Here is an 11,856-nt window from a genome sequence, read left to right on the forward strand (position 1 = left end):
AAACGCCCCATACCAAGCGAACATTCAAAGAAAACTCCATTTATTTATAAATGAAATGAAATACTACAACAAAAACAGCAAAACTACAAAAAATTGCGTGTCTCTTATCAAAAAGTAAGGAATTTTCACTTCATTAAAATGAATGCAAAGCCAAAAAAAAAAGGGTTGGGCGGTCTGGGTCTGATGGTCAGTCTAACGAAAATATCCCCACCAGGATGGTCAAAGTAGATTCAATAATGAAATAATTAAGCGCCATATAAATAAGAAAAACTCTAAATGAACTGTCCACAATGAAAAACTAACAATGACCGAAACAAAAAAACTCACAACCACTTTAAGGAGGTCTCGCAATTTGAATATGAAATGGCTACAAAAGAAACCATAGAAGGTAGTAGACAAAGTTTTTTTGGAAAGAAAAACAATGCAAAGCAAAAACTAGAATAACTTGATTCTAATTAAAATGAAACCTAAACACGAAACTGGCAATATGTCTACCCATGGAGATACTCGAACTCTAGCTAGTTGGAGGTTTTCGCTAAAGTAAATTTCTTTTAAACATTCGGCCACTCGAAAATCCTGGGGAACGCATAGCCCAATTCAATATGGTCGAAACTTGCACGTGTATACTATGTTACCTACACGTTGGCAAATGATGGCGTGTTAAACACTTTACATTACAATGTCTACCAAAATGACGTTTTATATAAATTTGTTTGGAATTCCAATAGTGCTACGATCATCAGTCGAATTGGGAAGTTACCCCCCATTGGCTACTTAGCCTCCAGAAATATTTCAAATAGTGTTACAAAAAAAAAAAAACACAACACTAAATTCATTTTGTTTTAATAACAAAAGAATTAAAAAGAAAGAGAAGTTTAAAAAAGCCAACAAAAAAAGCTGGTCAATAGCGGGCATACACTGGTAGAAAAAACTACGTTATATTAATGAAATATGTCATACAAATTGAGTCCATTGAGAACATTTTTAAATATAACGAATATTTTCGTAATTGTTATGAATTTTCTTTTAAACAATGAAACATTTCCTATTATTAATGAACATTTTCATTGTCTTAATGAAAACGTTATATCTACGAAAAACTATCGTTCTCAATTTTATTGAAATTCTCTTTGTGTGTATGGTATTGACTTACGGATAAGTTGTACACTCAAAAAAAAAAAAACAACAAAATTAAATATTAATGCAAAATATTCAACTTGTTCTTCCAATAGTTAAACAGATTTATCAATATTTTGTAGTATTTTTTTTTAATACTTTTAATGAAAATATTAAACAAACTAACCCTTTAGGTTTTCAATTAGAAAAAGTCTAAATCCGATGAAATAAAATTCTCTGTGTATAAGTAAATTACACTATGATTATTCACAACGACTAGCCACTGAAAGGGTCTTACTCTAACAGCATGTGCAGAGTTCATTGTTGTGTTTTTTATTTCCAATTTTTAGGTAGCCAATTTATTTGGTATTCCTTGAAGTTTAGTGGTTGTTGTTGTTATTATGCTAGTCTGTTGGAATAGTTAAATACAATTTTAGGCTCATTCTCTAACTAAAATTTGAATGAACTAACGTAGATGAAGCCAAATACCAAAACAAAGGAGGTATTATTTCCAGCCCAACACATGTGTATGTTAGTAGGTCGATTGTTTTTAAGCCGACATTAAATAACCCAAAACATTACCTAACCATATTACATACTAAACACTCTCTCTCTCTCTCTAAACCGGTGACTACGACAACGGGGGTTTTAATTTGCCAAAACGAAAGGGATTAAGGATGAATAGAGAAACACTTGATATAGGTATGACTTCTATCATCCTATCATCGTCATGGACAATAGTGGAGAAGAAAAACTCCTCTGTCGCCTATGTCTGTCCATGTGACAAATGCCGCAAATGAAAGTGACTTAAAGATCATTTTCACTTTCACTAAAGGGCGAACCTCTGCCATATGTGTTTGTTTGTATATTCTCCATGTGCCTTCATAAAAGGATCAGACAGACTGGACTTCTTGGGCGATTGAGAGTTTCCGATTGTCAAAACTATTGCATAATGTAGGTAAAACATTCTCTGCATCATCCATATCATCAGCCTTAGCAACAGTGATAGATGCGAAGCCGAAGCGGTTTTCTATATTCCCAAAACTAAAAGAGGGTTAGGTCAAGCAGTCAAGTATTTCTTTCAATTGAATTCCTGTGGTGTTAATTGTGTTGATAAAAAGGCAAGAGGGAAATATCTTGGCATTGTATTTTTCGTAAATACCCCCCCCCCCCTCGTGGCATATGTAATGAGGTAAAATTCTCCTGGGGAAATTTGACATAGGCGCATATGTTACCAAAAGGTTTAGAGAACAGACACAATTAGAACCACATTTAAATTGAATTAAAACGATTGTTTTGCATAAACCAACAATGTGTGGGAAAAAGACGAGGAATTATTTAAATGATTTGAAGAATAAAGTCTGAAATCACTAGCTTACAATGAAAAGAATATTGTCTTAATATGAAAGAATATTCATTCTCAATTTTAGGAATAGAATGGAATCTTTATTGTAACATTATTTTTTATAGCTGGAGTTTTAAAAAACGTACACTAAAAAAAAATATTATCGTGAGGCCAAAGATTTCATGCCCTTAAAGTACGAATGGGAATTTTTCTTAGCATAGAAGACGCATTGCTTTGATATGAAGTTTTTTTCCTTGTCCAAAAGTCGATACATTTTTCAATGAAGTTGTTTTGTTCTTATAGTTAAGTGATTCGACTTAAAATTTGGTATCCTAATATGATGGAAATTTTCGTTTTGCTAAGGTCAACTTGGCTTTAATACTTCTGAAAAATTCTTCAAAATTAATTAAATTGTCATTAAATTTGTCGACTTTTGCATCTTGGCTACAAAGCTAAAAATCGTTTAAAAATAGGAGATGTTTGTTGTTTTAAACACTTCATTTAAAAGACGTTGTTTACGTGAAAGAAGAAATATTTTCTAATTGTAGTCGAGTCTAAATTTGGAAATTTAAATTATCACTTACACGTTTTTAATGGACTTTGATAGCACGTGAATAAAAAAAGTTGAAAAAATAAATAAATTAAAATTTGTGTCCTAGAACCAAGTTCGCAAACCCCAATTTTAAAATTGTGTGTTAAAATTGTAAAGTGTGTCCTAAATATATCCTTTCCTTAATTTTCCGCTTTTTTTGGCTCGCAATCAATACTAAAATCATACCAAATTCTTTATTTATAGATATAAAATAAAAACACTTCAAATATAGGATACCACCTCAATCACAACATCACCGGTTGTCCGTAGCTTTATTGAATATGGGCCCCATGAAAATTTGGCTCAAAACCTAAATGAAGTTACGACGCCATAAAAACATAGGGAAAACAACAATACAATTTTTTTGTGGTTAACTTAATTTTATTTTTGGGCCCAATTTGTATTTTGAAAATAAAACCCCAATATCACATGAAAGTAAGCCCTTCCTTTCTTTTTGAGATTGTGTTTCCTTTTCAATTGGGGTCTATTTTCGTATATTGGGATTAGACACACTTTTCTTGTTCCGAATATCATTGTATAGCACCAGATTCGGTTCTTGCTGGGCCGGCCTTCAGCCGGGACATAAGACTTTCTACTATGGACAGAGTCCAAACGCGTTTCCAAAGAGATTCGTACTCAGTAACACATATCTATTTTTATTTTAATTCATATTTCTTCTTTCAGTTAGGGTTAACTTTCACACGGTCGTAAGAGAAACTAGGCCCTAATTTTATATACACTGTTAGAAAAATATGTTTTTCATATGTTCCGATATAAACAAAATGTGTTTCGGGCACAATTTTTAAACACAATATATTTAAGTGCAAACATGTAATGTTCCTAAACTAACACAAAATGTTTGGGACACATATGTTAATATGTTAGAATATATTATGTTTGGGGCATGAATGTTTCATAAAAATAATATGTGTGAATGTAAACATATATAAATTTACAAATTTCGAGTAAACATATATATGTTGTGATACTTTATTCAGAGAGCGACAGAGAGAGAGTTAGTATAGAGAAAGAAATAGATATGGAAACCGGGAGGGTTGAATAAAAAATATCAACATAACACAGCGAGAGAATGAAATGAGAGCAATTTCTGTGTATGTATGTTGTTTCGGAAAACTGTTTTATAATAAGGCCAAAAATTTGGTATGCTTATGTCTAAATATTATTTAATTTGAATAGTAGAATGAGTATTCGGAATAAAGAGAATAGATATTCGGAACCAAGAGAATAGACATTTGAAAAAAAAACAGCATATTTGTATTACAGAAAAAGATGCGAAGAACTCAAAAATTTCGTGGAAGTGAAAATTATGTGAGGGAATGAACATAATCTTCTTTGGGGAATTCTTCCAAGCATATACTATTCTTGGACTCAAAATGCTTCCAAACATATAATATGGTCACATAAAACAAACATATTAATGTTTCGGCGGTATCCAATAATATATGTGCTTCCTGCAAAATATGTTTGGAACATATGTTAGAGAAGCGATTTTTTTTTGAGGGTGTAGGAGTCGATTTTCGTGCTTTAGTTACATTTTCTTGGGTTTAATTTTCATGGAGCACATATTCATTATGAAGCGTCATTCCACATTTGTGGCCCTATTTCATTTGGGTTTTGTGGCCCATTTTCATACCGCCGTTGTCCGTCCACCAGTCCCTTTAGTGTTCGAGGTTGCCATTTTTTGATATGTTTGTTTACCGAATAGTGCTTCAAATTTAGGGAAATCATCACCAAATTAAATATAGCGCAAAAAGTTTGTATTGCCGGACTTTAGCAAATATGACCATATTTTTTGTAAATACTCAACCAATTGTTTTTTTAAATTAATTCAAACTGATCCATTTCGAATCAAAAAAAGCTTCAATGTATATGAGTCGATTTGGATTAAATTTCCATATAATATTTCCATTAACCTAACCTCCTCGCTAAACAAATAAAATAGAAGTTATTGAAAAATATAAGAAGAATTTTAAAGTTAAATTGTTTTTTAACCTATAAATTTGATATGGATATAAACAAATTATTTTTTAAATTTGTATAATATTAAATAGCCTATATATGTATTTAATATATACATATGTCGTGTTACCCTGTTTCGTCTCCCTGGAAATTACAAACATTTTTCCTATTTAAATAGACACCCCTCATTTCATGTTCATTCAAGCAGTCACATATTGCAAGACTATTTAACAAGCCATATATCATGTCTTGTGTCATGGAACCTTTCAACCAAATTGTTAAAAAATATAATTTTACTATATGACCCTCTTGTGATTGCTGTTGTTGTTCATTTTATTTCATTTTTTTTTTTTTTTTGGCGAATGAAAGCAAGAAAATCATTTATTTTATTTATTACCATTTTCTTCGTCGTTTTTCAACACACTATAAAAAACATTCATTTTTTTGTGAATCAAATGTATATTCTTTTGCTCAATACTGTATATACTTATATATTTTTTTGAAGTTTATAAATCAAAAACGGAAACAAAAGCAAAACTAGAAGCATTTATATTGCAGGGTCTCCAATATTAACCAAATGGTGTACAAATAACACGCAAACCAAAAACCACGTATTCTTAGCCAAAAGGAGAAGAAATTTCATATTTTAGCTCTTCAAGCCCTAAGATGGCGTTTTAATATATTCATATTTTATAAGTTTTGAAAACAACAACAACAATGAAAAAATGGGAAAATGAAAAAAAAACCTCTTGACAAAGAAAAGGAAAACGTACAACCTACTGTTGGGCAAGTCAATTTCCTTTAAAGGCACAAATCACTCATGTACAATAAGTGCCGGCCTACATTTATTTCAACTGTCAAATGCATACACTTTGTCTATTTGCAAAAAAAAAAAAAATCAGGGAAGCCTTAAGCAGATATTCACATTAGGCCATAGAAGCTCAAATGATTGGAAGAAAATGGAGAAACAGGCAAATGGAGAAAAGGCAAAATATCAAATAATTTTTGTCCGTCAATAGAAAACAAAAGCTTTAGGCAATCCCTCCCAGGATACTGAAGAATTCATAGACCTAGGTATGGAGGAAAAATCGGGCGGAGGCGACATCATTCTCCATGCTTCTGAATTGCCGGTATTCGCTGAACTGGGCAGTGGAAAACGACTTTCTAACACATTTAGATACAAATGGGTGTGTATTCTGCCAAATATACTGACCATTATATGAAAGACATAACATAACATTTACATTTAAGAACAAATTTTATTAGAATAAAATACATTTTAATTTTTTTTAATAAAAATATGACTTTATTAAATCTTTGAAATAAGGCAAAATATTTAAATGTAGGAAAATCTAATAATTTTTAAATAATTTTTTTAATCTTTTAACATTTATAGAAGCTTCATATTAACACAAAGAAAATTACTTTAAAATTAAAGTAACAAATTTATTTCATTGACATAACATAAAAATCATCGGGGCACTGAAAAAGTTCAGTAGTAGTATGAAATGTTTCGATATTATATAGAATTTTCATTACAACAATGAAAAATTGTATTGTATGTATGAACTTGTGTTGTAATTTTAATGACAAAAAGCCTGACCCCAACAAATAATTTGTAATGATTTTTTCCTTTTCTTATTTAAAATTTTTTATTATTGGATTTTAGACGTAAAAAAGCACCAAGTTGAACACATTTGGTTTTTCATTTCCTAGATTAAAAATTTTTTTCTAAGATTGGTCTCGTGGAACTTCCTTTTTTTCAAACTTAAAAAAGCCTCTCTCTGCACAGAAAAAATTTCACGAACATTTTCTAATTAAAATTTTAATTGAATTTTAAAAAAATATTCAATTAAAAATTTAATTGGTTAAATAAATTTTTTAATTGAAACAAAAATCAATCACAAAAATTAATAGTTTCAATTAATTTTTTAATTGTAACAATTAGTTTTTTTATTGATACTATCATTTCTGTGATTGAAGACATTTCAATTAAAAAATTAATTGGATCAATTAATTTCGTGATTGAATCAGAAAAAAAAATTTTTGTGTGTGAGCACAAATTTTAGTCGACGCCGAAGTGACCTTTTTTCAAGACTCCAAAAAAACGTATTTGTAAGCCTGGGTAACAAAGTGGGCTCATCGCTGAGTTAAGCTGAATATTTAAGAGAATGTCTTGAAAAATTAACCGCTAATTTTCATTTCACTTTTTATCAGGTCAAACAAATGAACTCACCATGAAACAAAATTTAGGTTTGGTTTGAGTATGTTCCAAGGTGCCACCTTGATAGAAATAAGTAAATACTTTTGGAAGAAAGACGAGTTATCATAACTAAATATTTTTTTCCGTTAAAAAAAAAATACATATTATGAACTGTTGAAATATCTTCAGAGCTAAACAAATTTCTAAATGGGCATATTTGCCAACATTTTTCATTTGACGATTCTAATTTTTGCCGGTCTTGTTTTGTTTTCATTTTTGGAGCCACTTTTTTACAAAGTTGCAGAATTTTTTTGTACATTTTACATCAATGTAAAATAAAATTAGGTTTGTGGTTTCTCATAAACATTTCAGTAGTAAATTCGTAACCACTTTTATATATTAATATTGCATACTTTTAGATTTACGTGTATCCGCCTGAAAGTATGCAATACGTTAATATTCAATATTTGTGAAGAGGTAATGAAAAAAAAACATTTCTTTACTCATCTTCAAAATTTTTGACTTTAAAAGTAAACAACATTTGATTTTGATTTAAAAAAAAAATCGATTAGAAAATATTTTCTTTACAGGAATTTAATTTGAAAATAAAGTATTTCTCAATTGTATGTAACCAAACTGTTGCGTTGATTACAATGAATACCCTTTGGAGGAATGAAAAACAAACTATTGGTAATTTGAATTTAAATCTAAGTAATAACAAATACTTAAGAATATTTTGTGCTTTAAAGGCTAATATGTTTATCCTGAATTTTACTTCGGAGAAAAGAAAAAAGTGGTTTAGTGCATTGGCTTACGAGTGGAAAATCGCTTAATTTTCGCGGTCATTTTTTTTTTTAATTATTAAAACTGTAACTGAGAATAAACATATTTTTTTTTAACTTTAACCAAATCTATACATAAACGACTCCGGGCAACAATTGAGATGCAAAAACCGAACACAGTACCGGCCGTAATTATTTTTTAAGGCATTGCCAAGTAAAATCCTATTATCCATATTATGAAAAATAAATTAAAATAAACGTTAAACCTATTTTTACAGTGTACACGTTCTGTTTATAAATAGCCCATGTGCCAATAGTTACGCCAAAATTTTTTAGTGTACACAGAAAAAAATTCCGAAGTTAAACTAACGCTAAATTTAACTTATTTTTATTGGAAAAAATTTATTTGCTTGTAGTTAAATTTTATTATTTTTATCGAAATTTTCCACAGCTTAATGAAATTTTACTTTTTTAAGTATGTCTCAAAAATTTTATTAACTAAACGTGAATATAAAGTTCAATGGCCGTACACAGAAGTTCAATATGAACTAAAGCAAAAGAAGATTTTCGTACGATTTCGTACACTCATAGAAAAAAGTCTGCTAAAAACAGCAGTCGATGTCTGCTGTTATATTTTTGTACTTCAGGGCCAAATGAACTACAATTTATAAAATTTTTAGGTTATAAATTTTTCCCCAAAGCATATTTAAGAAACAAAAGTAGTTTTTGGTATATTTTTGCACTGCAATATACTTACAAGCTCCTAAATATGATCAGCAAACATTTTGTTTGCTGTTATGCCTCAATTCGATAAATATTCAGATTTTTGGTCAAATACTACAGATATTCATAAAATATTGTTTTAATTATGTTAGGATAGCTCCTAAGTTGACATTTTTATTTGTTTTAGCCAAAATAAAACACTTGTTAGTGTAATCGAGCTTCAAAAATAGCAGGAAATGTTTGTTATTTCAGCAAACAGTGACTGCTGTCCCTTTTTCAGCAGACTTTCTGCTGTTTTAGCAGACTTTTCTGCTGTCCCTACTAACAAATTTCTTTGGGTGTACGGTCATGATTTGGCGCCAATGATTTTCTTCTTTACTTGTAGTTAATTTTTTCTTCTATGAGATGATGTAATTTCATGAACTGCAGTTAAAAAGTACAACATGACATTAAAATTTCCTGGTTTTAACAACGCTTTGTGGAAATCTCAAGATGTTGAGTAAAATTTAGATCAATTTTCGTGCGAGGTCGTTCATTCTTCCTATAAAACAGTTCACTTTTTTTCGGTGCATGATAACAAAAAACCCCGTCGGCGTAAAAGTTTTTTTTTTAATAAACTGGGATCTTCAATGTTGCTATTAAAAGTCATTGGCTGATTGGAATATAGTATTAAGTTTTTTTTTTTTTAATTTTGTATAATAATTCTGTTGAACCTCAAATTCTATGGTTTCTCTTATGATTATAACAGCCATAAATTTAATTTATATATTTTGTTTTTATTAAAACATGTACTCACCAACTACTTGAGCCGTTTCAATATATCCAATAGATGAGTGTAAAAACTTTTCAAAAGAATTTTTAATACTTTTTGTAGTTTCTTATTTATTTGTGTGTGTGTGTGTTTTTTTTCAAAAGGAATGTAAAGCTTTTTTAACTTAGTTTTTCAAACTATTTTGCACTGGTATTAAGATCCATTTATTTTTAAAAAATAATTCATTTTCTTGTTTTGTTTGTTTGTTTTTTTCACTTTAGTTGGTTGAAATGTTAGCAGGTTGTTGGTTTTGTTCTCATATTAATAGTTCACACCATATTTTCACTAGAAATTCAAAAATGAACAGTTGACTACAAAAACGTATTTTCTATTGATTTTGTTTATTGTGCAATTGGGGGGAGATAATGGTCATAAATCAATTTTACAATAAAGGAAACAATAATTGAGCGACGGCAGGTTGTTTTCCCCTCTCACGGAAATGTTCGAGAGTCTAGCACCGGTCTTTACGTATATTTGCTGACGATAAAATTTCCGTCGTTATTATCGTATTTGTGAAAAAAGAAAATCACCAAGAAACGATCTGGGTTTTGCTGTGCGATCGAGATACGCACAAGAACAGATGATGTTGAGTTTTGTTGAGCGTATGGATTTTCCAGGTCTTTGAAGTCGTAGTGAAACACGAGTTCGACCTATCAAACTATTATCGTCATCATAGAGTTAAATCGGCCCAAGAAAGAGTTTATGAGATTAAGATTGTGTGTGTGTGTGAGTGGCAACAATGCTTATTGAAATGCTTCTTTCTCTGAGTATCAGTACTCTTTGTGTGTTTTGCAATGGGGTGTATGCAAGTGTAAGTGCGTATGATGCACAACTCACTACACTCTATCGTTCTTTTTGTTGTGTTTAGGGTTTTTGCTTATTGCTGATGTTGTTGGTTTTACTTGTGCCTTTGCTCTAGTTTAAAAGTCATAAATTCTCGCCAATAATAATAGTCGATGACAAGTTTTACACTTTTGCTATAATTACTTGTTGTGCTCTATTGTATTATTGAGATGATTTAGGTGTGTTCTTGGTCCTACGTTAGTCACTGGCTTATGTTGAAAATCTCTTTGCCCATAATGTCATTGGTATACACACATACACACGATGGATAATGACTTTTGAAAATTGTTTATCGTTTTTAACCCCCTCTTCTGACACTTGTTTTAGGTTAATCCTTGACTTAAATTTTATTATCCAGATTAACTTTTAGTTTATTTTCTTCCGGTTATACACGATCAGGGTTATGAAAAGGTTTAATTGTCTACCTGCTCTCTTTAAAGGAATACACTTTGTACAAATGTTGTTGTAAATTTTTGTACAATATTAATTTTTTTGATATTTATTCTCTGTTCACAGTTTTATATATTTCATTAGGTAAAATTCTTGTTGTTTTAAATAAATCATTTGTTTTTTTTATTATTGTTGCTGTTTTATTTCCTCGTGTAGCCATAAATCAGCCTCCTCATCATCATTATCAGCAGCATGCCCTCAAAGATTTCATGGTAGATTTATGATCACTCATCAGCGAGAAAATTCATTTTAATCGCCATCAATAACCACTAAAACACTTTGCTAACCATTAACATGATTATAATGTCTAGATAGAAATACAAGTACAAGTCATAGATTATGGCCGTTCATATTATTCGCCTCTTTTCTCCTTCCCTTTCACTGCTTTTATATTCTCACACAAGCTAATTAATCACTTGGGTTTGTATAATGTATTTTTTTTATTTAAATAATTTTTTTTTAAAAAACTATTGCACAGTTTATCATTTTTTCTAAAATTTATTTTTTCTTCGTTTTTTCTTCATTCGTAAATAAATTTAAAATATTTTAGAAAACTTTTGTTTTTTTTTAATTCTTTTAGGATTTTTTAAAATTTACAAATATTTTGTTTATGTTTTTCATTGTTTTGTTTGTGTTGTTATCATTAGACAAAAAAAAATAACAAAACAACACTAGACCCCAAATAAATTAATTTATTACTTTTGTTTTGATGGAGGAGTGTGTGCGTTGTTTTCTATTGTGGTGTTGTTTACCCGCGTGGACGTGCTCAAAGCGCCAATGTTTCACTTTGACTATTTGGTTATAATTCAAATCAAAAATATCAGAGTATCAATAATAAAAAACTACATACAATAACAAAAGGCCCCATACACTATCCCACTCGCACGCATGTATTCACAACACTGTTGTTGCTCAGCCGCTGCAATAAACACGAAAAAAAACCAACCACTTACTCACTACTAACGAAGCATATGCTCCCTTAACCAAAGAACAACAACACCAAACGGAATG

At 30.1% G+C, this 11,856-nt stretch overlaps 1 protein-coding gene across 1 annotated transcript in view; it reads right to left on the reverse strand.

Annotated features, from left to right (window-relative positions):
- The window catches only part of Scr (homeobox sex combs reduced), a 104,538-nt gene extending 92,964 nt beyond the window's left edge, over positions 1-11,574 (reverse strand). The window contains exon 1 of the mRNA XM_075291463.1: positions 9,538-11,574. The gene's annotated coding sequence lies outside the window, so the exon portion shown is untranslated. The remainder of the gene's footprint in view (positions 1-9,537) is intronic.
- Positions 11,575-11,856: the final 282 nt, after the last annotated feature.

The sequence above is a fragment of the Haematobia irritans genome, chromosome 1 (assembly GCF_050003625.1).
Source record: "Haematobia irritans isolate KBUSLIRL chromosome 1, ASM5000362v1, whole genome shotgun sequence".
Lineage (NCBI taxonomy): Eukaryota > Metazoa > Arthropoda > Insecta > Diptera > Muscidae > Haematobia > Haematobia irritans.